We start from the raw sequence: 25,130 nt of genomic DNA, 5'->3' as shown, positions 1-25,130 counted from the left end.
ACTGGCACTGAAGAAAGCTGAATTGCTGAAACGCGTCTGCCGCATTGTTACTTAGTTTGCGCTGTGAACTCATTTTGAATAAACCCTCCCGCATGCATCCTGGCTGTGTCGGACCCTTCTTATACTGTTTGAGTGGGGATTTGGACTCTATGTTACGCCAGCATTGCAGGCACTGGCTTGTCCGACACGCCCTCTCGATCAGGCAGCACCGCGTTAGCCAGCAACCTTTGGACTTGTGTTTTCAAATGCACAACGCGGCGCCCCCCTACGCGGATGAAAACATCACTGTGTGAAGATATTACTGCGTGGGGAGAGAGGAGCAGCACTGACTGCAGGGAGCATCGAGGGGTCTCAGTGAGGACATCTAATCAACGGTAAGCTGCGGTTGGTGTAGTCCGGAGGCCACATTGATGGGACGCCACTTGGTGTTTCGGATTTCCCACTTACTTAAGGGGGATCCGCACATGGACTGCAAAGACCAGCATGCAGCAGTCCGTTCTAGCAGCGTGAATTGCAATATCTCTTTAAAGGCAAAGGAGGAGCTTCGAGCAAGACTCTCTGAGTGGTCAAGTGAACATTCAAATAGCCACCAGGTGCGAGACTCTTTTGATTGTAACTGGCACTGAAGAAAGCTGAATTGCTGAAACGCGTCTGCCGCATTGTTACTTAGTTTGCGCTGTGAACTCATTTTGAATAAACCCTCCCGCATGCATCCTGGCTGTGTCGGACCCTTCTTATACTGTTTGAGTGGGGATTTGGACTCTATGTTACGCCAGCATTGCAGGCACTGGCTTGTCCGACACGCCCTCTCGATCAGGCAGCACCGCGTTAGCCAGCAACCTTTGGACTTATGTTTTTATATATATTCACTGAAAAAACATCGGTTTCAGGGGCGTTATAGTTAGCTGGACTTTTCACTCGTACAAAACCATTGAAATTCCCCCGTTATAGTTAGTTCAGCTAACTATAACTCGCGCGCCCGCAATGCACTGCTGATGACGTCACATATTACATCACTCATGACATGGTCAGTGACATCACTCATGACTTCACTGATGACATCTCAAATGACATCACTGATGACTTCATCCAGTGAATGTGTGTTTTTCTGAAAATTAAATATGTTTTATATATGCATATCACAAGGTTGATGGAAGAATAAATGGGTATATAAGTGTCTAAATGGATGATTTGTTTTTGAAAAATTGATTGTATAACTGACTGATTAAGTGTATCTTAGTGAATACATGGCTTAGTGAGTAATGTTTAAATATGTAAATATCTGTATCAGTCTCTCACTTTGTGTATAAGTGGCTGCATGGGTTGGTGAGTAGCTACATGAGTGTCTATATAGGTTATTAGTTGGTTTTTTGGGTATCAGTATGAGTGTCTGAGTGTATGGTTCGGTGGGGGGTATTACGTAGTGCATAGGTGCATGAATGAGTGACTCACTGTTTGTATTTGTTGAAGACATCATGTGTGCAGGACTGTATGGGTGGATGAGTGTGTGCATGGGTGTGTTAGTGAGTGAATGACTGTCTCAATAGTGTCTTTATGAGTAACTACATATGTTTTAAACTTTTATATGTGACTATTGGTGTATATAAGTGAGTATATGTGAGAGTGAGAGATTGGAAGAGTTCCTGTATGAATAAGTATGTGTTTCTATAAGTGATTGTTTAAAAGACTAAGTATGTGTAAGTTTCTGTAGAAGTAAGTGTGGTGGTGTGTGTATAACTGTATATGCAAGTAAATAGATGTTTGATTCTTTATTAGCATGAGTGACTATGTGTGTGAGTAACTCTATGGATGAGTGGTGTTGTGTAACAGGATGTATAGGTGTATGAGTACATATGATGAGTGAGTACCTGTATGAGTGACTGTATAGGATTGTTGGTGAATGAGTGGATGTGTATGTGGATCTTAGAATTACTGAATAGGTTGTTTTAACTGGTATTGGTATGTCCATTGTTTTGAAAATGTTAGTTTCTATTTTTGAATGTGTGTATCAAAGGTTATATTAGGGTGAGAGGAGGTCTGCCACTCTATCACAAGGATGATATCATCAGTGATGTCATTTGAGATGTTATCAGTGATGTCATGAGTGATGTCACTGACCATGTCATGAGTGATGTAATATGTGACATCATCAGCAGTGCATTGCGGGCGCGCAAGTTATAGTTAGCTGAACTAACTATAACGGGGGAATTTCAATGGTTTTGTACGAGTAAAAAGTCCAGCTAACTATAACGCCCCTGAAACCTATGTTTTTTTCAGTGAATTTTTAAGGTTTTTTAAATGCTAATTCCCAACTATAACGTGCCTGAAACCTATGTTTTTTTGTGAATTTCAAAGGTTTTTTAAATGCTAATTTCTAACTACGCTACAGAGATAGGACATGTGAAGAAAGAATAAAAAACGCACGGAAAGAAAAAAAAGAAATGCAGAAAGAAGCAACAGAAGTCCTCAAAGACGAAGAAAAGTGCATGAAGAAGGATAACGTGCAGGAAGAACAAACAGAAGAGCAGAAAGAAGCCTTATTGCAAAATCATCCTGTACCCTCAACTTTTTCAGACGGATACTGATGGTAACTGAGTCTGACTAACCAGTCCTAGAGCCAGTGCTATGTTAAAAGACACTCAGAATACAGTGAAAACACCTACATACACTAGGGAACACTATGAGTTGTGGTCCCCCTGTGATTAGCATGACCTCCTCTGTAAGCCCCTAGTATATAATAGGGCAGGGGATTAAAACTACCTCTTAAAACGCACCACAGGGTGTGTTTGCACACGTTAACTCAGGCCCTGTCCCCTCCCTTCACCACTGTGTAAACACGCCCTGTGGCCGTTTTTAGTTGGGAGATTAAGTTTATTTGAATCCGGAGGGTCCCTAGGGTCCAACTAGCCCACTAGGTACCTCCAGTAAGCGCCACAGAGCTGCGTTGCAGAGAGGTGTAAAAAGTGGCACGGCCTGCACCACCTCTCTGCAACGCAGAGCAGTGGCGCTTACTGCAAGCACCTGGTGGGCTAGTTGGCCCCCAGGGTCCCTCAGGATTGAAAGGGAATTATTTCCCCAACTTAAAACGCGCCACAGGGCGTGTATGCACACGTCACCTCAGGCCCCGTCCCCTCCCTTCACCACTGTGTAAACGCGCCCTGTGGCCGTTCTAAGTTGAGAGATTGAGTCCCCTTGAATCCTAAGGGTCCCTAGGGTCAAACTAGCCCACTAGGTACCTCCAGTAAGCGCCACAGAGCTGCGTTGCATAGAGGTGTAAAAAGGGGCATGGCCTCAGAACACCTGTATGCAACGCAGCTCCCTGGCGCATACTGTAGACACCTGTTGGGCTAGTTGGCCCTCAGGGACCCTCAGTATTGAAGGGGAATTAATTCCCCAACTTACAACTGGCCAGGGGGCGCGTTTGTAGAGTGCTGCAAGGAGGGGGCGTGACCTCCGGTCTTTTATTCATTTTATTGTTTTAAGAAGGAGGGCTGTGTGGCCCCCCTTCTTTTTCTAATTTATTGGCCCTGGGGACCCCAGGGCCTGCATCCTAATTTTTTTGTTGAAAAAAATAAATTTGGAAGGGGGCCGCATGGCCCCCCTCCCAAGGCCTTAACCGGCCCCGGGGACCCCAACCCCCGGGTAATGGCCTTTTTTTTTTTTATTCTTTAGGAGGGGGCGGGGGGGCTGCATTGCCCCCATCCTCAGGACACTTATGGCCCCGGGGACCCCATCCCCCGGGGCCGACCTTTGCTTTTTAAAAAAATATATATTTATAGGAACACCTAGGACATGCTGGACAAACCGTATGTACCTATCACCATGATGATTTGCGTGATATTCATCAATAGGCGACTATGCATACAATGAATCCACATGGAATGTATTTACACCGCTAGTGAAGCTCTGACGTGTCTGACGCCCTACCGTGCCTAATCCGGGCGCCCCCGCCGGTGGATACTCTCCAAGTAGACACCCTTGTCGTTTATTTATACAAACATGGGTAGCTATTGGTGGGCACATTTAATACACACGCACACCAAGCCATTCAAGGGGATTCAACAAAAATTCGACAAAACTATGCAAGAAACCCCCCCTCACGGTTAATAAAACACATCCACCGCCGGATGTGTAATACTTTTTATTTTACTCTCTGGAAAGGAGACGAACCTCACTTGAGAGTCACAGCGTGCTCCTGGCTGTGACTAATGCTGTGTTACACCCACCAGTGCCCGCCAAGTGCCACACACCTCTGTGTTGTATTCCACCAGCTAGTGCGTATGCTATGACTCTCTCTTGCCCATGTGCACTGTAACACCACCCCGTGAATATGTCATGCCACACTTGCCTTCGCACAGGTTATATTACCCCATCTAATGTGCCTTCCTCGATGCCTATGTTATAACGCACAGTGCTATGCCATACATATTACAATCTGGGATCCATAGCTTTGTCACAGTGCATATGCAACGTTACACTCCCCAGCACATATTTTATATTACAACTTTAGAGACTAGTTAGGTTACACAACACTGCCCTGTGCATATTACACTCCAAGGCGCATATCGCATAGCACGCGCTAGTGCCTGTGCTATCTCTCGCTCTCCAATGAATCTGTCATTGCGCACAATGTATTGCATATTATATTTAGGCTTTCCTGTTTTCAGTTTCTATTTTTGGTGAATTCTGGTGGTGTTTTTTCAGTGTTTTCCAGTGCTTTCAAAACCTCAAAAAAACAGTGCTTTTCAGTGGTTACTCATTTTCGCGCCATAAAAAACAACTGAAACGGTGTTTTACCGGTGTTTATGGAACGCTTTGCTTTTATTATTGCTTGCTTTCTTCATTGATGCATGGTATATAGACAGTGTACGTACAGTGTAGATGTTACGGCATAACGTCATGCCAGGTGAGCGTTGTAGGGGGAGGGAAATCCTTTAGAGAGTCATTTTCTCTCTGGATTTCCCTTCTCTTTTTTAAACTCAGGAGCAGCAACATTGTCGTGGGGTCACCAGAGCTTTAACCTCTTCAATGCCCATGACGAGCTGGTCTCGTCATGGGCCGCGGTTGCGCTGTGCCCATGACGAGACCAGCTCGTCATAAACCCCGCCCGCTAATACAACGGCCGGCACAGGGCGGGGAAAGGGGCGGGCACTGAAGGGGTTAAGTGGAAGGTTTTTCATATTATATACAAGCCACAGTTGCTGTTTATTTATGTTATGCAACTAACAACCATTGACAAAGCCCATAGCCCTGACTTGTTGTAGGTATGATGTTACTTGTTGTATCATATATATATATATGGATGCAATGACAGAAACAGCAAAATACAAGTCGGGTGGCACACTATGCTGAACACAGATTTTTAGCCTATGTGTTTTTTAAGCAACACTCTTAATTACATTGCCCACGTCCCTTTGAGAGACCCCCCCCCCTCCAGTTTTTTCATCCCACTTAAAGCCCTGGGGACACAGCATGCCAGCAAATCGATAAAGACCAGCAAATGCTTAGTTTCTGGCACCAAATATCCAAAGCAACTATTTTTCGAAACATAGCAAACAAGTGCTGGCAAAACCAATTGGTCTAACCTTGAGAATCTTGCAATTTTCTCTTTTTTTGTTTAAATGCCATGTCGGACATCAAAGGAGTGATTATAGAGCGCAATCCACTTGTATCTTTTTTGCTTCATTATGCCCCCCCCCACACTTTAACCCCCGGCTTTGATGCTACGATCCCACCCTCTCCTTTCTTCCCTAAACTATCACATTTGCTTTATTCTTTAGTGATTATTTGGAAATGGCTGGCGGCTTTTCGGGAGCACTGTGACAGGAAGCGGCGCCCCTCCCCCCGCCGAGGGACCCTTTTAAGGGGATCACACCTTTTATTTGGTGTCCGCCCCGTTTATGACGGTCCTTCTTAAATTCCGGAGTCCGGCCACAGATAGAAGGATCGTGACTTCAAAGGGAAGTGCTCAGAGTTTAACCCCGCAGCTAAGAAGAGTGGACAGCAACTGGTAATTGAGGGTAATAGCCCGCGCAGGCAGCCTCGATTTGAAAGGGAGACGCGGCTCTCACATGGCTGTACTTTTATTATTAACGTTTTGTGGAGGGGGTCGGGGCTCTGGGGACTCCAGAGATAGGTGACACTCCAAATGTGCAACAAAAAACATGTGACAGGCAGGATTGCCTTTCAGTCCCGAGGGCCACTAAGTGGCAAAGGCAGATTTTTTTTATAGCTTGTTTTATTATTTGTGGGGTTACATCAGGTGTGACACTGCGAATTACATTGCCTGCAGCCTATGGAACAGACACGTATTATAATGCCAGCAGCCATTACCCTAAGAGCTAGAGGCTCTGAAGCGTAAAGAAAAACACTACTGACATCAACTACACACGTTACTACGGTGTAAAATATTGAAGTTGTTTCCCCCGGATGTTAGTAGTGACGAAAACGTAATTTCAAATCCCTTTCTCTTCTGAGGCAAAGAGTTGGTTCGATCGAGCGACTTGAAGCATTTCTTTGCGCATTTAGCCCACTGGCGGAAAACACATATCTATGGACACGTTGTACAATGGGTTTTTGCGCACGGAAAGACTGCGCTGTGCTAATGGGCAAATGTTAAAAAATGGACGTGACATAAATAGTGTGAGAATAATAAACCATTTTAACAAACTTTTGTCCACAGCTGGTGTTAGAAATAAAAGTAAGTAAAATGACCTATTGCAGAAATACATTACGAAGACATGAAACGTTTTTATTGAGGTATAGAGTTCGACCACGGCTTTGGTATGGAACCTCTTCCCGTCGAGTTACCACCGCGACTAGAGCTACGTACGTCTGTGGATGACAATTGTTCACTTCTAGCTAACCCGGGCCCCCTGCTACGGTCTGGGGGCGACTTAAACAACTAAAAAAAAGAGTAGGCAAAGAAATAAAAATGCCATGGAATGCATGATTGACGGCTCTCTTTAAAGTGGCGGTGTTATGAATTTGTTTGTGTGTTGGCTGGGCCGTGTTCTGTGCTCGCCGCCTCGCTGGAGGAAAGCCCCTGGTTGCCCCACGAGGCCTCCTCGGCACGGCAGCCTCATCCGTCAGCCCCACGTGGTCAGAGGGCCCCAGCCCCTGTCAGTGATGGATGCCTCTCCGTGCGCGTGAAGTTATTACCGGAGCGGCACTCAGCTGTTCGGGGGAGGCTTTCATCTGCTTACAAGTGAATTAAAATAAATGGTATTGCGGGCCTCGGGGGGCGCGAGGGTGTGCGTGGGGGGGAAAGTGGGGGGCTGCCACCTCTCCCCTCTGAAGCCAGAGTGTATTAGAAGACCTGAGCTCTGAACAATGTTATCAAAGGGGGTCCCCGTGTTTCTGCGCTCAGCCCCACCCCCAGGGGCTCTGAGAAGGGGCGAAAGAAGAACAAAGCCTCATTATGTAAATGGTCTTTTTAAAGACCTGTGAAGTACTCGGGTGCGGCCGCAGTCAGACAGACGGCAGACCACAACAGCTCCTCTCCCCCGTCAACTATGAAAATCAGTGACACTCGGTTTAAACCGGGTCAGCTGATTTTCATCCTGTGTGGTATTGTCAGTTAGAGTCGGTTTAAACCGAATTCCGGACAGCCTAATTATATTTCACGCCCCAGTTCATCTTATATCACACTTTTTGGTGCATAGTTTATACCATATACTATATCTAGTTTTCATTTTCAATCGTGCTCTCAGGACTATGTTTTATATAACACTGCGTCCACCTACCCTTTTCTCGGGCATTACATTTTGCGATGGGGGGTGGAGGGTCAGGGGGCGTTTCTGCCAAGTGAGCCCGGAGTCACAGTCACAAACGTCCTCTTCTTCCTGAATAAAAGTGAGATTATGCTGCATACTTGTTCATATTTTAAGTAGTTCGCACAGACACACATTTTAAAAACAATAAAGTTCCTAATACCCACCTTCTCTGAACAGTTAGCTTGCTGCCCCATCCACCTCCTCCCTATCCTCTGTTGTCTGAATCCATGGACTAGCCTCCTCCCTTCTGCCATGCATGGTCTGATGTGCTGCCACTGCCCTCCATTTAGCATGATGTACCAGTCCACTCCTCCTGCCCTCCATTGCCCAATTCTATGGCCCATCATTGACCTCCTGCTTAGCCTCTGTGCTTAGCTTGCGGCCCCTATTCTCCTTCCCCCTGCCCTCCGATGTCTTTGTGCATGCCCCTGCTCCATCCTTTTTGCCCACCATGTTCCATGGACCTGCCACTCCTATCTACTCTGAGTGTTCTGTTGAGCTGCCACTCTCTTCCCACCTGCCTAGCATTGTCAGATGACTGTAACCTGTCCCTGCCTGTCCACATGCCATGCCCCTATCCCCTTCCTCCTGTCCTCCATGGTCCATTTTACTGCCACACCCTTCTGCCCTCCCTGATCTGTTGTGCTGCAACTGCTCCTCCTGCCTGCCCCGCGCTGTCTGTTTTGAGGCCCCTTCCCCTGAACTCTCTTGTCTGTGCCCAGGTCCTGACCCTCCCTTCTATCCTCCATGGTCCTTTGTGCATGCCCCTGCACCCTCCTTCTTGCCCATCATAACCATTGTGCTGCCACTAACCCTCCCGCTTGCCATGCATGGTCTTCTGTGCTGCCATGGCCCCTCCCACCTTCCCTGTGTGGTCAGCTAGCTGCCCCTTACCCCCTCCCACCTTCCCTCCATGGTCTGTGTGTATGCCATCATAGTCTCACTGTTGCTCTCCATGGTGTGTCTTGTTTCTAGTGCCCATCCTGCCTGACCTCCATGGTCATCTTGCTGCTCCTGCCCCCTTGCCCCCAGCCCTCTGTTTCCATGTGCAGACCCCTATTCCCTCCCTCCTGGCTTGTCTGTTCCATTGTAATGGCCCTGATCCGTCCCTCCTGCCCTTTATGGTCTGTTATGCTGCAGCTTTCTCTCCTGTCTGTCCATTATGGTCAGCTAGCTACCATTGCCTCTTTCCCCTCTGTTCTCTGTTGTCCATGTGCATGGTCGTGTCCCCTCCCTATTGCTTTCTATGGATTTTTGTGCTGCACTCCCGTCCCGCATGCCCTGTGTGGTGTATTGTGCTGCTGCAAACCCTGATGCCTGCCCTGTAGGGTCAGTTGGGTGCAGCTCTCCATGTCCCTCCTGTCCTCTGTTATGCGAGTCCATGTCCCTACCCCAATTCCTCCTGCCTACCATGATCCAATGTACCATACGTGCGAACATTTTGAACTTGGTTAGAGGGAGATTTTGAAAAAAAAAACTGGGGTATTGATTTTCCCCTTTGAGATACATTGAAAAAGAGGAGATTGTAGACCGGAGACAGATCAAATAAAGCCCATTTGAGCTTAAAAACATTGGACGTTTCCTGGCTGGAACGGGTCTGTTGGCATGTATGGTTGTACTACCACTGCCTCTTCCTTCTACCCACAATGGTCTATTATATTGCCACAGCCTCTCTTGCCAGTCCTGTATTGTTGGTTTGTTGCCCCTGCCCCCCCTTTCCACTGCCCTCCATAGTCTGTTGTGCTGCCACTGCCCTTCCTGCCTGCCCAGTGTGGTCAAATTGTTGCCTCTGCACTCTCCTACCTGCCTTCAATTTTCAGAGTCTGTGCCCCTGGCCTCTGCCTCTCAACAGTATCCCAATGAACAACTAGATTGCTAACATTCTATATTTATTACAAAAGTGTGGAACGCCTGACGTCATCTTGATGTAATCAAAACTGTAATACCTAGAGCATTTCCTTTAGAAATTACATATATGAGAGGGTCTTATTTGCATCAAAATTATGGTTAGTGCTCTAAAAAACTAAAATGAGGACATATTTTCTGAGTTTTCAAATAGCGACAAAGAACTTTTAAATTATTTGTAATCTTTGTTTTTTTTATCCAGTTGACCACTTGATTAAATGTTGCACCTAGGGGAGAGGATGTGGTGTTACTTCCAGAGCTGCAGACTTTGCAACTGGGGAACCAGGTTGGAGTTTCTGCTTCAGCTCAACATTCTGTGATTCTGGTCAAATCACTTAATCTCCCCATGTCTACAACCAAAATGAATTTGATCTTGTGTGATGTAACCAATGCTCATGTAAAGCACTCCAATACCTGACAAGTCTGCACTATATAAGACTGCAAATACACAAAAAATAAGTGTTTTGCACACTTCTGTCATTGGGCTACATGTGGGCTACATCTGGATGATATTTGTGCTGCATTTGGGCTCTTTTGTCTCTGGTGGCCATCTTGGGAGATTTATTTGTTATGAAGTTTCCTAATTTCCTCATTTACTGCAGTCTCCTCAGTAGGAAATGCTTTCAGTTTTTTACTTTGATTCCATCAAGAAGGTATTCAGATATGTCACACATTTGCCATAAATTCTGAATGTTAGCACTCTAGTTGCTCATTAGTTCACTGTAGTAAAGCTACTGCTCACCACGGAAGTCTGCTGCTGGTATTAAAAGTGCATGTTTCAGTCTGCATATCAGAATTGTTTTATGAAATAGAAGAGGATTTGAGAAGTCACTCAAAATGTGCCCTAATTTTTCTTTCTTCAGCACTAATCATAATTTCTATGGCAAAATGAACCCCCTCATTGTGTTCCTTTTTAAATTAAATGTTTTAAGTGTTACCAGTTTATTCCAATCAAGATGGCTTCAGGTGTGCCATACAGTTGTCATAATTAAGACAGTAAGCGCTCTAGTTGTTCTTAAGAACACTCTGAGACATTTTCTCATTGGGCTATACTTAGGCTACATCTGGGTGATATCTGGGCTACATTTGGGCTCTTTTGTCTCTGTTGGCCATCTTGGGAGATTTATTTGTTATGAAGTTTCCTAATTTCCAAATTTACTGCAGTCTCCTCAGTAGGAAATACTTTCAGTTTTTTACTTTGGTTCCATCAAGAAGGCATTCAGATGTGTCACACATTTGCCATCAATTCTGAATGTTAGCACTCTAGTTGCTCATTACATCACTGTAGTAAAGCTACTGCTCACCAGGGATGTCTGCTGCTGGTATTCAAAGTGCATGTTTCAGTCTGCATGTCAGAATTTTTTTTATGAAATAGAAGAGGATTTGAGAAGTCAAAATGTGCCTTAATTTTTCTTTCTGCAGCACTAATCATAATTTCTATGGCAAAAGGAACCCCCTCATTTTGTTCCTTTGTAAATTAAATGTTTTAAGTGTTACCACTTTATTCCAATCAAGATGGCTTCAGGTGTGCAATAGGTTTGTCATAAGTAGGACTGTTAGCGCTCTAGTTGTTCTTTAGAGCACTCTGGGAATCTGCAGTAGAACACAAAGGAATCAACTGACAGTCTCTGCCCTTGTTGGATGTACATGTTTTACTGAGAATGTCAGACTTCATTCTCACATGACTGAGAAAGATAATGTGAATTTACAGAAAATATGCTCTCAGTTTAGCTTGTAGATCACCTTCCGAACCTCTGTGGGAAAAGCATGAGAAAATAGTTTTCTCTCAAACATGATTCATGATATCACAGCAGAAGACTTTTTCACATGGTAAAATCACCTTAGAACACACCACAATTCCTAAAATTAGTATGGTATCATCAACAAATGATTTATAATGTAACTAAAATCTTAAAACCTTCTATTAACTGCAATGCTTTTTAATGATGTGCTATCATGTATATTGATCCCAAGATGGCTGCCAACACTTCTTGGATGAAGTAATGACAGCCAATCAGATCTTACGATGAGATGTGTGGTTAGGCCCTGCCCAGATATATCTATCTTTTTAACTCTCATTTTCTCAGGAACTACTGAACAGATTTACACCATTTAAGCAACAGGCACGAGTCTGAACTGAGGACTACCTCTTTGCCAAATTTGGTGTAATTCCGTTCAGCAGTTCGGGCTGTAGCTGCGTCAACAGGTCCTATGGGAAAATACATGGGGAAAACGTGTTTTAGGAACCCCTGTTTTTCTCGGCCCCCGCTTGACGAATCACTGTGAAATTTTCAGGATAGGAGCGGACCGGAGCTGGGCAAAAGTTTGGAAAATTTCGCGAAGATTCGTCAATCGGCGCCAACGTTATTCCAAATAGAATGTTGCGGATTTCCTATGGAAAATAGGTCCGAACTATAACTACCTACTGGCGACTGCCAGTAGGCTAAATATATATATTATTTTTTTACAGAGTTTTATATAGCGCGAACTTGACCCGAATCGGGTATCAGAGCGCTTTACATAGCACCAGTTGCAATACATGAGGACACATTCATTTTTAATGTTTTTTTTCTGTTAGGCACGGGGAGATTAAGTGATTTGCCTAGAATCACAGGATGTTCAGCGTCATTGCCGAGACTCGAACCCGGTTCCCCAGATTCGAGGTCGACCGCCCTAGCCTTTAGGCCAACTCCTCTCCCCAATATATCTATACACAAATCTATCTCACCCCACCAACATCAGCACTCTCACAATGATCCGGAACAAGAAAAAGAAGCACAGCAGTCTGTTTCTTCTGATTGTCCCATGTTTATTTACATTTTGTGATTTCCCTCAAAATGCGGAATATGTATTCTTAGAATGTGTGGTTGTAAATACACATGCGCTACATAATCCTGCTGTCTAGTGTTGGGCCCAGACATTTGCTGCTTATTTTTCTTCAAAGAAGCTCGAGTCACAAGACCTGATGCAACTCTTTCCTTGATCCAGAATGCATCAGCACAATGGCTCCACCTCAGATTGTTTTCTTCTGACATTGGGCGCAGGTGTTCAGCATGTTACTCCGAAGCCGGAGTGTTGTATGCACTGATTACCTTGTATTTAGTTCCATTTCAGGTTCTGCTACTCCCTTTTCCTCTCCAGCGACAAATACAAAGATTTTGCATTAAAACAATTTTGCTTAAGAATTCACTTCTTAAGTTGGACGCACTCTATTGTACTGCGGCTTTGACTCACTGTTTCCCATTTAAGGCCAGTAGAGGGTTTCCTTGAGAATGCACCTATGACCCAGTTATGGAATGCATTCCATTTCTATCCTAGTACAGCACAAAATACGCTTGGGTCGATTGCTACGGGGTCTGCAGACTCTGCCTCTTTCCTGCGCACAAAGAATTGTCCTGCGACCCCTACCTTACCTTCCGCTGCAGGAAGTCTCTCAGACACAGGAAAGAGAAAAGGTGGGGACACTACAAGATGCAACTCGAAGAGTTACTGGTGAAGCCAACATTTTCAGAGCAGAAGAGATGTCCAGTGCAGAGGATGGAAAGGTCGTCCCTTTCCACAGCCGCAGGAAGAACTCGAGGCCTGCTTCTCTGAGACCTGTGACATTGAGAAACAGTTTGAATTCCTCAAGCCAGCACCACAAGAGGCACCAGCTTCGGGACCGAAGATCAAAGTTACATTATGCACAGCTGCTGCGCTTCAAGGTCTATCTCAGGCCCCCAAGTTGCTGCTGCATGAGGCAGCGCTCTACTCCCTAGGAGGTCAGGCAGTGAGCCGAGCTATAAGAGGCTTAAATCTTTCAGGTACGTACCTCCACCTCCATAGGGTGGCTCAATGTCAAAAAAAAACCATGGGCATGACCCTCTTCCTGCACATCATGCAGTAATAGATTGAGCTGCTCAACATCACCAGGTCAAAATCCATACTGTAGAGGACGAGGACAACTTCCTATTAGAAATGTCTAAAACAGAGCCGTCCATTAGTTACTTTCCCATGCTCAAGGGTATGCTAAATTCCACTAGTGAAACCTTTAAGTATCTAGTCCAGGCCAGGGTGGTACCCCACTGTAGCAAAATAAAATGCAAGCCTGCCCCACAAGAGCTGGCTTAAATTTGAAGCAACATTATCTCTGACTCGCTGGTAGTGCTCAGTGTGTCCGTAAGATACTCCTCTCCCTGATACAGAGTCTGCAAAAATTGTTGCTGCAGGCAAAAGAGTAGCATCGTGGGCAGCCACTCATTGGTGAACTGTCAACTCGGTGAGCTTCTTCTCCAGGTCGCATTGGTATCACTGGGAGGCCCTAGAGTAGCTCATAAAGCATCTTCCTGAGCCTCACCGAAAGCAGGGACAAGAGCTTGTCACTTAGAGCAAAACCATTTGCATTTCCAATATACCTTGTGCCCTTGATGCAGCAGATACACAGGCTAGAGGGATCGATACCAGTCTCATTCACAGGCATGCCTGGCTTGAGGTGTTTGGGTTTAGTCCATACATTCACCTCTTCAGTGTTCCTTCTGATGGTGAGCATTGTTAGGCCCTCCTGTCAATAAGATGTTTGAGTGCATCAAAAAGGATACAGATGTAGCAAAGTCTACGGGTGCCCTAGAGTCTCCCACACTAAAGCCTACTTCTCGCAAGCAGCACACAAGCAGAGGTAACAGAAAGGGGGGTAGGGCAGAGATCTCCTTACTAGCAAGATGAACCGCCTTTTCAGGACCCCCCACAGAGCATGTCCTTTCAGAGATTGGCCTACTGAGAAAATGACAGGGGAAGAGCTAATAATGGCAATGCAAAGGGCTATTCTGCTGCAAAACATTGCCTCCCCTTTCCTTCTTTCCGATCACACTACACCTGTCGGGGGAAGGATAATGCACTTCCTGTCACACTGGGAAATCATTACGTTGGATCAGTGGGACCTCTCCAATGTGCACCCCCTACCAACATCCCACCCGCAGTTGTACTAATTTCTGACCACCTACGTCTTCTGTAGGAAGCAAAGGGCACCTCAGAACCCAGTCCTATACACCAGTGCAAGGCAGGGGTGTACTCTGTAATTTCTTATCTTATCCCAAGAAAGATGGCTCACTCTGGTCGATTCTCAATTCACATCACTGAGCGGGTTCATCTCCTCCTAACACTTTCACATGGCCATGTTACTAGATGTCATTCCTTTGCTACAACACGAAGATTTCTTGTCAGTGATGGATCTGAAAGATGCACACTTTCAATTCCAATGCACCCAGTGCACCAACAGTATATTTGCTTTATGGTAGTTGGAAAACACTACTGGTTCAAGACAAATGCCAGAACGTTGCCACCAGGTACCTGCACTCACAATTTGTGGGCAATGCTGTATGGAGGAATTGGTCAGGACTATTTACTTACACTTTCCACCTCTTCCCCTCATCCTGTATGTGATGAGAAAAATGAGGCAAGTGTCCATGACTCTAATCCTAGTTGCACCAACCTGGGAAAAAGACCCCTGGTACTCAATGCTCCTCGAGATGTCAGTCAACCCTCACAAGAAGCTCCCAATTACGATGGACCTTCTCGCTCAGCATCAGGATCGATTGAGACACTAAGATCCCAAAAAGTTCAAACTTACAATTTGACATCTCAGAATTTGGCTACCTTACCCTCTCGCCAGGTAACCCACTACTTGTGCTCATTATGTAGATGCATGGAAGAGGTTGATGCACTACTGTATTTTGAAATAGCTCAAATCGGTCACAGTCACTTTACAGGAGATTGTTTTCTACCGTGTGCAGCTTTACAGGGCAGGCTTAGTTTGCACTGCCATACGTCTGCACCTACCTGCAGTTGCAGCATATTTCCAAAACAGACCCAATGCTTCTATTTTCATGTTATCTGTCATTAAAGCTTTCATGGAAGGGTTAAAGAGGGTATACCTCTAAAGACACCCCATGCACATGTATGGAACCTCAATGTGGTACTCACATGACTTATTACCCTGCTTTATTGAGCCTCTACACTCATGTGCCTTACAATTCCGGTCTTGGAAGTTGGCTTTACAATGCAGGAACCATTCATTCAGCCGCATAAATATAGGGTAGTGTTTGTACTAACCCTAAATTTCTGTCTAAGGTTGAGGCATCATTTCACATCAACCAAACTATTTAGCTACTTGTTTGTTCCCACACCCGTAGTAAGTAGCTAAAAGGGTGTTTCACATTCTGAATGTTAAAACAGTACTCATGTATTAAATGGCAGAACTAAACGGTTTAGAAAGTCCAATCAGTTTTTTGTAGCCAAACCCCACAAAGAGTGTGTTATTTCCATAGCTGGAGTTGCTGGGTGGATAGTTAAATGTATTCAAACTTCTAAGCTAAAGCCAAGCACTCTCAGTATGTGCAGCCAAAAACCACATTCTACACATAGGAAGTACTCACACTATCATTTTTAGGTAGCATCCCTCTCCTGTATATATTCAATTCTACTATAGGTTAATACCATACACTATTATTTCTGTATAGCATTTCTGTATAGACGTATTAGCATGTCAATAACCTCTGTTTGGCCAAGCGCCATTGCGGATACTTTTTAAAACATCTGTATCATCTGCTAGCTTGCCACCACTTTGGACAGGGACTGCTTTATAATCTATGCAGAGCATGTGTATCTACAGCCACACATGCTACAGACAGAAAAATTGACTTACCTGTAACCATCTGTTTGTAATGTGTAGTAATGTGTATTCACATTCCCACCCTCCTTCCGTGAAGTTAGTAATGATCACACGTTTTCTGTCTTTTTACTGTTATCACTTTCTTATGCCCAGCACACTGCACTCCATTTACACTGCTCGCCCACAGAACGGTAAAACAATTTGAGGTGCAGTTGTGCTGATTCATTCTGAACCAAGGGAGAAGTCATAGCAGGTCTTCTGACTCGTATGTTTCTAAGAAAAACAAGTTGTAAATGTGTCCAGGCCCAAAAAAAGATGGCAGGAGTATGCGAGTCTAGCATAAAATGCTATGAACAGATGGTTTCAGGGTAAGCAAATATAAATATAAATATATATATATATATATTTTCACACAAAAAAACGAAAGTTAGTTATGATATGAAGATTTTTAGATTACGTTAAAAAAAAATCTTGGATATTCACTGAAAAAAACAAAGGTCAAAATGACATCGATGTAGAAATCCAAGAAAAATTTAAAATTAAAAAACGAAAAAACACTGAAATTCACCAGTCATAGCTTACCAAGCTAACTACTACTTGCACATATGCCATGCACTGCTCATGATCTCACATATTACATCACTCATGACATGGTTTTTACAGTGACATTTCTTACCTAAGGAAACAACTTATTACTCTACCTTGGTAAAATGTCACCTTTAATCTTTGATTTTTGTTTATTGAATTTCTATGTTTTTTCATCATATTAAGCCTTTGGCTGTGCACAGTGGGGCTTTGGCCGCAGGTCCTGGACTCCGGCCAGGGCCTGGACCCAATCCCTGCACGGGCATCTAACCCCGTTGCACATGGCTTTTAGCTGTGTGCTGCAGGAGTTGGCTGCAAGGCATGGCCTCTTGCCAGGCCCTATTCCCAGTGGCCCAGTTGATGCCCAACCCCCTGCAAACGCCCAACACATTTAATTTATTATTATTTTTTCTACTTTTGCGGGTACTGTGGTACTCCTGTGGTACATGATGTAAAAACTTCACCCCGTGGTACCACAGTACCATGCAGGCTTCCCCTCGGGACCTTGGGCGAAGCTTGCAAGAGTCTATTGTGGTACCTGAGGGTAGGACTGTCCTGGTGCCTATGGCATGAAAGAAAATGCCCGCCATTCCTCTGGGCATGCAGGGCAGGAACAGCGTGCCACTACCCTGTACCTGATATCCTTTTTATCTAAACATATTGAGGACACTGACACTGGGTTCCTGTATACTATAATGCTGACTTCAACATTTTATTCATTGTGGCCAGTCCATCAGATTTCAGATTGCCCGGTACTGCTGGTCTGGTCCAGGGGTACTGAAATGGGCGATGGGAGAAAAACGCTCCCTCGGCCTACCAGAGGCCTCTATTTTATTACATTTACAGTACCATGGTGCTCCAGTGGGTCCATCCATCCAGACATACCTGACTTTTCAAACCCTTCAAGGCCAACCTGAGCCCCTCTTTAAACTTGAATTTCTCAAACATCTGGATGGGTTAACAGCAAATGGAAAAAATCTGCTATTTTTTCTATATTGGAGAGAAATGTTTCTTATGGGAAGTAACTTACGAAATCAATATTCTAAGACACCCCACCCCTGCTTGACGACCGGCGCAAAACTTTCCAGGAACAAGCTGATGTGGATGAGCTGTTTTTTTTTAAACGTTTTGTGCAGATTCATCAAACGGCAATGGCACCAAAGTATTAGCAGAATGGAAAAACTCTCTTCCTATGCAAAGTCTGACCTAACTAAAACTACACAGTGGCGACCACTATGTAACATGTAATATATATCAAGAAAACGATGGAGGGTAGTGCCTTCTTAATTGGTCCACGTCAGTGGATAATCAATATCAAAAACATTGCTTGAATGAAAATCATTTGTGATGTTTTTATTTGTATTTTTCTCAAAGGAGCGCAAAATTTTAAATTGCGAAGAGAAAAACAAAAGCCGACACGTGTTTCGCCCTAGTGGCCCATTGGCCGTGGGCTTTTTCAAGGCTAAAATGGTATGAATACAAAGAATGGAGTAGAATAAGTTGAGTGTAAAAGTTGCAGGGTTACCAGTAAAGTGAATTAAGGGAAGAACAAGATAATAGCCAAAGAAAAACAAATGGTGATAAGAAAAAGGAGACCAAAGAGAGGATAGAAAGAGGATGAGAAAGAGAAGGAAAGTGCAAAAAAGAAAGAAGGAGATGGTAGGGAAGAGATAATGATCCGAAAGAAAAAGGAAAAAATGAAAACGAAAAAGAAAAAATGTAAATCATAAAAGCTTATTAACAGCGGCATTCAATTATTAAATACAGGTCATACATTGAAACAAGGTGTAGATAGACAAAATATAAATGTAAGTGACATGTTAAATGCAATTGTGACATAGGTGATAACGTGATCACATGGGATTATAAAAGCACATAATAGGCGCAGAATTATCAAAGCACATATTTAGGCGCACCATTATATACAGGTCAGAACAACAGTAGGCATCAGGCTATGTAGCAGGTGTGGTTATACTTTTAAACAAGGATTAATGATGTCATCAAAAAGAAAAAAGCGGATTTGTGCATCATAGTTATAAAGGCAGGAAGTAAAGTAAAAGTGAAATGGGTAGAATCATGACCAGTGGATTTGTATGCCAAAACGAAATACAAATTCTAACTTAGACACCAGGAAAAAGTCAAGAAGGAAGGAAAGAAAAGAAAGAGAAAAGCACAGTGAGGCAAACGAAGTCGACATGTGAACATTTAAAAATTTTGCGCTCTTTTGAGAAAAATACAAAAAAAACATCACAAATGATTTTCATTCGAGCAATGTTTTTGATATTGATTATCCACTGACGTGGACCAATTAAGAAGGCACTACCCTCCATCGTTTTCTTAACCTAAACTTTTCAATGGCTCTTGGGTGTAGCCATTTATGAGGACCGTGCCAAATATAAAATTGGGCCCTAATAACTGCAGCGTCGCAAGTCCAGAACTTTCCACCCATACAGCAATTTATGTAATATATATCAATCATATATGGTGGTAGTGGTGTAAATATGCGTTTGAAATAAAGCACTAACATATGAGGATTCGTGGAGTGCAGTATCCTGTTTGTTGGTTGACATATCACGAGGTTAAGTCCGACGTCGAAAACAGCACCGGCTGTGAAATTAGCGCACGCTGAATCTGGACTGTTTGTTGGCATACATATATATATATATATGTAGGTGTGTGTGTATATATATATATATATGTTCGAGGCATATGATCTGCAGATTACACACTTTTGCATAGATCGCCATCTGGTGTTGGGCTCGGATGTTTGCAGTTTGTTTTTCCTCTTGGAAAGTCTTTGGAAGTCACGAGGTTGGTGACTCCTCCCTTGGTTCGTATTGCGCATGGGCTTCGGCTCCATCCTCAAATTGTTTTTTTCCGCCATTGGGCTCGGATGTAATACTTCGCGCTCCGGTTCCGAACATTCCAGTTCGACGATCGAAGCGGAATCCTCGCTCTCCGCGGTATTGTTTAGATACTGATCTCCTCAATCACCTTCTTCTTCGACGCACCTTCGATTCCAGTCATCGACGGCGGCCTTCGAGCCTATCCAGGCTCCGGTCCCGGCTGATGGAAAGAACTCCATTCAAGAAGTGCCCTCGATGTGGGTCCAAATTCCCCCACACCGATCTTCATGAGGTGTGCAACCTCTGCCTCTCCCCGAAACACGAGGCTCGAGACTGTCCCGCCTGCAAGTCTTTTAGATCCAAAAAGACTATTCGAGACCGACGGGCCAGACGGAAAATGGCGCACTCCTCGACTTCCGTTCCAGTCGACATCTTCGGGGATGACGTCGAAGCTCCGGGACACCCGCACACCGAAGAGGACCTCGTCAGTGCTTCCGAAGCCGACGACTCGGATGTGGAGGACATCACCCCGGCGCAGATGGTCGTGAGTACCCCCTACCACACCCGCGCCGACACCCAAAAAGGCTTCGGTCACGCCTTCGCCTTCGGGCCTAGGCAAGACCAAAAACACTACTTCGTACACCCCACCTTCGGGCCCGGTGACGAAGCCAAGTAAGCCTTCCGGCGGCTCGGGCTCGAGCCAGCCTGCCAGTGGCACCGAAGAAAAGATCGGCCTCTACCTCGACACCGAGCTCCACACCAAAGCCCTCGGTGTCGAAACCCAGCCTCTCGGTGAAGACTAAACATCATAAGGCCCTCGGCACCTACACTCCCGCGCCGAAGCCTGTCTCGGCACCGAACAAAAAATCAGAGGTTCCCAAAAAGCACGGCACAGACAAGCCTAAGAAGCCGTCGGCCCCGAAAACATCGGCGCCGACCGAACAACCAGTGTCGCAAGAACTTTTTACTCCGGATCCTTTGCAAAAGACACTTACCGAGGATCCCAAAACTGGACATTTGGCACTGTCTTCTAAAAAGAGACATTTGGACAAACCAGCTCCACCTCCACCTCCAAAGAGGAAGGACTGTGCTACCTCCCCTTTCAGAGTGCCTTCTGTGAGAAGTTGGCCTGATGTATGATGTCACTAGTTCTAGTGTACACCTTATATCAGTCCAAATACCCTTATGGTGATTGGTTGTAAAGTCAACCTTATAGACCAGCTATCCTAGTGGTAGTATGGACAAGAGCAGTCTTAGGCTAAACTCTGAATGGCATGTGAAGCCAGCTGTGATACCATATATAATCCCTTGAATACCAAATGAAAGGACACCACAACAGATATATATATAAAATAAAGTGTATTTATTCTAGTCAAACCCTCAGCACTCTTTATGAGATTAGAGGTAAGTACAACACAGTCTTATTTAAGCATACATTAAGTCACACAGGTAAGTAATACAGTTAGGCCCTAGGGGATACGCAAACCATATACTAAGTAAGTGGTATAAGGACCACTGTCACGGAAATAGGATAGGCCTAGGCCTAGGGAATCGCTGGGGCTACACTACACTAGCAACAGTTAGGAAGTGGGAGGCCCACGGGATTCAGGTGCAGAGTGGAAACACTCACGCGTAATGCATAAAAGTCGATAGAAATAGTAGTTGTTAGCAATTAACAGTTTAAGGACACTTCTGAAGCAGCTAGAGAGCCGAGACTCGGAAACTAGACCCTAGGATAGTCACTACCCTTGTGAGCACCGAAGTACCCAAGTTACCTAGCCCACAGGCTGCGGGTGCATAGGTGTGAACTTGCGTCGGGTTTCGTCATGGACTTCTATGGATGCCTGAAGGAAAGTTGCTGACAGGCAGTCAGTAAAGAGTGTCCGGTGGATCCCAAGGCTGGGATCAAGAAGAGAGGAGACCTGCAAGCAGAAGGGACAGAGTCATGGTCACTAGCCAGTGACCACGTGGAACCAGGAAGGAACCAGGCGATGTCGTGAAGATTGCAGGTGAAGGTGAAGCTTGTCGCTGCAGCCACGAGGACCAGGGAACGTCGAGGACGACCAGGACCAGGAGGCGAACTGTCCCACGAAGGCTCTTGCTGTCGGTGGCGTCGAAGTTGGACTAGGACTCACCAAGCCTTGGCAAGTGGAACCCACGAAGAACGGAGGACTTGCTTCTGGTGCAGACCAGGAAGGTCTGGGGTGCTTCTCTTTTGCAAGGAAGCGGGAGCCAGTCTGGAGGAGCCAAACCAGCGATGAAGATTTCTGGGTGCGTCGTCACAAAGGCCACTAGCCAACGGACAAGTAACCGGACAGGCGCGGCAAGCAGGAAAATGCAGAAGGGCCCCACGCAGGACTCGTGGAGTGTGGGGGGCTGATCTTCGGTGCAGATGGTGCTTGGGGTTGGGGCCTCTCAATCCCCGGTGCACAACTTCGAGGGTGCCTCAGAAGCTGCGCTGGAAGATACTAGCCACTTTTCCCAGGTAGCCGGTCCCACGTCTCTCGTCGCCTCCACGGATCTCAGCTCGGCTGTGGATGTGGATCAGGGTCGAAGAAGTCTGGAAGTCAAGGCTCTGGTCGGGCTCTGCAGTCGGTCCCTCGTAGAACTTCAGCAAAGCAAAGGGTAGTTTCTTGATGGTGCCTGTTTGCACAGGGTAGCCACTCCTTGGCCACAAGGGAGATTCTTCAGTCTTCTTCTTTCGTCGAATGTCGAAGGTCCAGAGTTTCTGTTCAAGTTGCAGGTTCAGGATAATCTAATCTCCTGGGGCCCAGCTACCACTCTTATACTAATCTGGGGGGCTGGGTTACCTGCTAGGTCACGCCTGATGGGTGGGACCTGGGAGGGGGGTGGTTACACCCCCTTCCCTTTGTCCAGTTTCGCGCCAGGACTGGGGCTGGAGTGCCCCAGCACCGGTTTGAACTAGACTATGCTCGGGGCACCTTGTGTGCCCCAAGCATGTCTCATTCTTTTCATCCCTCCCTGCCCCAATACACTAAGGCCTGTCTGGGGTGGTGCTCGCACCTCCCAAGGCAGGAAACCTATTGTCCAAGCCTCCCTTGCCGGGATCACTCCCAGCAGCAGGAGGTCAGACTCGTGTCTGTGGCAGCAGCATCCATTTTGTGATGCTGGGGCTCTGGTTAACTTTAACCGGGTAAGTAGGTTACAACATGTCTTCTCCCCCTAGAAGGGAGGGATAATATCCTCATCCCCAGAAATGGGATGGGGGTATTATTCCAAAGTGTTAGACACCTTACACAACATGTTTTGATAAAGCCAAACCATAGTTACCATACCGTTTAAGATTATAAGGCACTTTAAGAGTATATGGTAGGCTATATCATAGAACAGCTATATGGACATGGTTCCGAAAGCTGCAGACAGGCTCAACTCATGCTAGAGCACCATCTCACATGTTACCAAGCACTCTGCCTCCAGGATTGTTAAGGCCTGCCATAGGAGTGACTGATAGGTACACATGTGTCTATATGTAAGTTAGGTATAGGAATACTACACCTAAGCAAAGAGTGATTACACAGCCTTGCCCCAGCTGAGTGATCAGCCAGTTGTGTCATAATGGAAGGCCAGGCCAGGGGTGGCATAATACATGCTGCAGCCCCTGGTAGGCCTAGGGTACACCTATGCCCTGGGTACCTAAGGTACACTGTACAGGGGCCAATAAGGTGATCCTATCCAAATGGGTTATGCACCTAAAGTGCATAGTATCAATTTAGAGAGAGAACAGCAGTGCTGTGGGTCTGGTTAGCAGGCCCACAGCCACATCTAAGTCGAAAACCAGTAAAGCAAAAGCAAAAAGTGGGGGTGAACATAGAAAGCAGACCCTACTCTCCTACACCTTCCCTGCCTCTTCCACCTCCACCCCCTCCACCTTCTCCACCTCCACCCCCTCCACCTTCTCCACCCCTGCCTCATCGCTCTCCGACCCCGTCTCCAGACCATGATGATCAGGGGGACCCATACTACGACCCAGCAGATGTGCCACAAGACCCCACCCCTACAGGATCCCCAGACCCCTGGGATGATTATAATAATCCAGACGTTCCAGATGTCCCACAAGATGACCTATATCCATCCAGGCCATCGGCACCAGAAGACTCACTAGGTTTTCACCACCTACTTCAGAGGGCGGCACATTATCACGGGGTAGAGCTACACACTGACCCAGTAGAGGAAGATTTCCTCCTAGATACCTTTGATACAGAATAGGTCTATTGCTATACTACCTATGCTCAAAGGGGTAATAAAACACGCGCCAGAGGTTTTTTAAAGACCCAGTCAGGGCTAGGGTCCTAAACCCACGCATAGAAAAAAAGTATAAAGCTGCCCCTACAGATCCTGCCTACATCAAAGGGCCAGCGCCACTGGATTCCCTAGTGGTATCCACCGCAAGAAAAAGATCAAATTCACAGCCGTCAGGCGAAGCACCACCACCTGACAAGGAATCAAAGCTCCTGGACGCATCAGGAAAACGCACTGTGTCACAGGCAGCTAATATATGGCGTATCGCCAACACTCAAGCGCTATTGGCCAGATACGACAGAGCACATTATGATGAACTATAAATCATCATGCACCATCTCCCGTAAAAATATAAAAATAGGGCCAATGAATTAATCCAAGAGGGTAAGACCATAACCAATACCTCTATATGCTGTGCCTTAGACGCAGCAGACACAGCTTCCAGGGCCATTAACACTAGTGTCCTATTCCGTCGACACGCTAGGCTGAGAGTGTAAGGCTTTAAACCCGAGGTACAAGCCTCCATATTAAACCATCCGTTCGATCAGGAACATTTATTCGGTCCAAAGATAGATGAGGCCCTCGAGAAGATGAAAAAAGATACATATACGGCGAAGTCTATGGGAGCCCTACAGTCACACCCTCCTAGACGCTCCTTTCGCCGCTCTTCCTTACGGGGCACGGGCAGAGGCTATTCCTCAGATAGCGCATCCACGCCCTACAAATCCCCTCCTCAGTCCACCGTCACAAAAGGTTACCAAAGAGGCGGCTATAGAGGAAATAACAATAAAGGCAGAGGCAAAACAAATACCGCCCGCTCTGCCACACCGCCTACACAATGACTTTCCCCTGCTCCCACCAGACCATCCCACTCCGGTCGGGGGCAGACTACAAAATTTCCTTCACGTCTGGGAGTCCATCACATCAGACAAGTGGGTGACCCAAATAATTTGTTCAGGGTATTACCTGGAACTCTCATCTACCCCCCCAACATTCCACCCAGGCAACGCCCAATGTCACAAGAACATTCCACGTTACTAAAACAGGAGGTGATCTCCCTCCTACAAAAACACGCAATAGAAAAGTCCCCCACGATCAGCAAAATGCAGGAGT

At 45.7% G+C, this 25,130-nt stretch overlaps 1 protein-coding gene across 1 annotated transcript in view; it reads left to right on the top strand.

Annotated features, from left to right (window-relative positions):
• Positions 1–25,130, top strand: part of TMEM244 (transmembrane protein 244) — a 239,061-nt gene that overhangs the window by 196,250 nt on the left and 17,681 nt on the right. The window lies entirely within an intron of this gene.

The sequence above is a fragment of the Triturus cristatus genome, chromosome 3_2 (assembly GCF_964204655.1).
Source record: "Triturus cristatus chromosome 3_2, aTriCri1.1, whole genome shotgun sequence".
Classification (NCBI taxonomy): Eukaryota; Metazoa; Chordata; class Amphibia; order Caudata; family Salamandridae; genus Triturus; species Triturus cristatus.
This window is presented reverse-complemented; position numbering and strand designations above follow the sequence as displayed.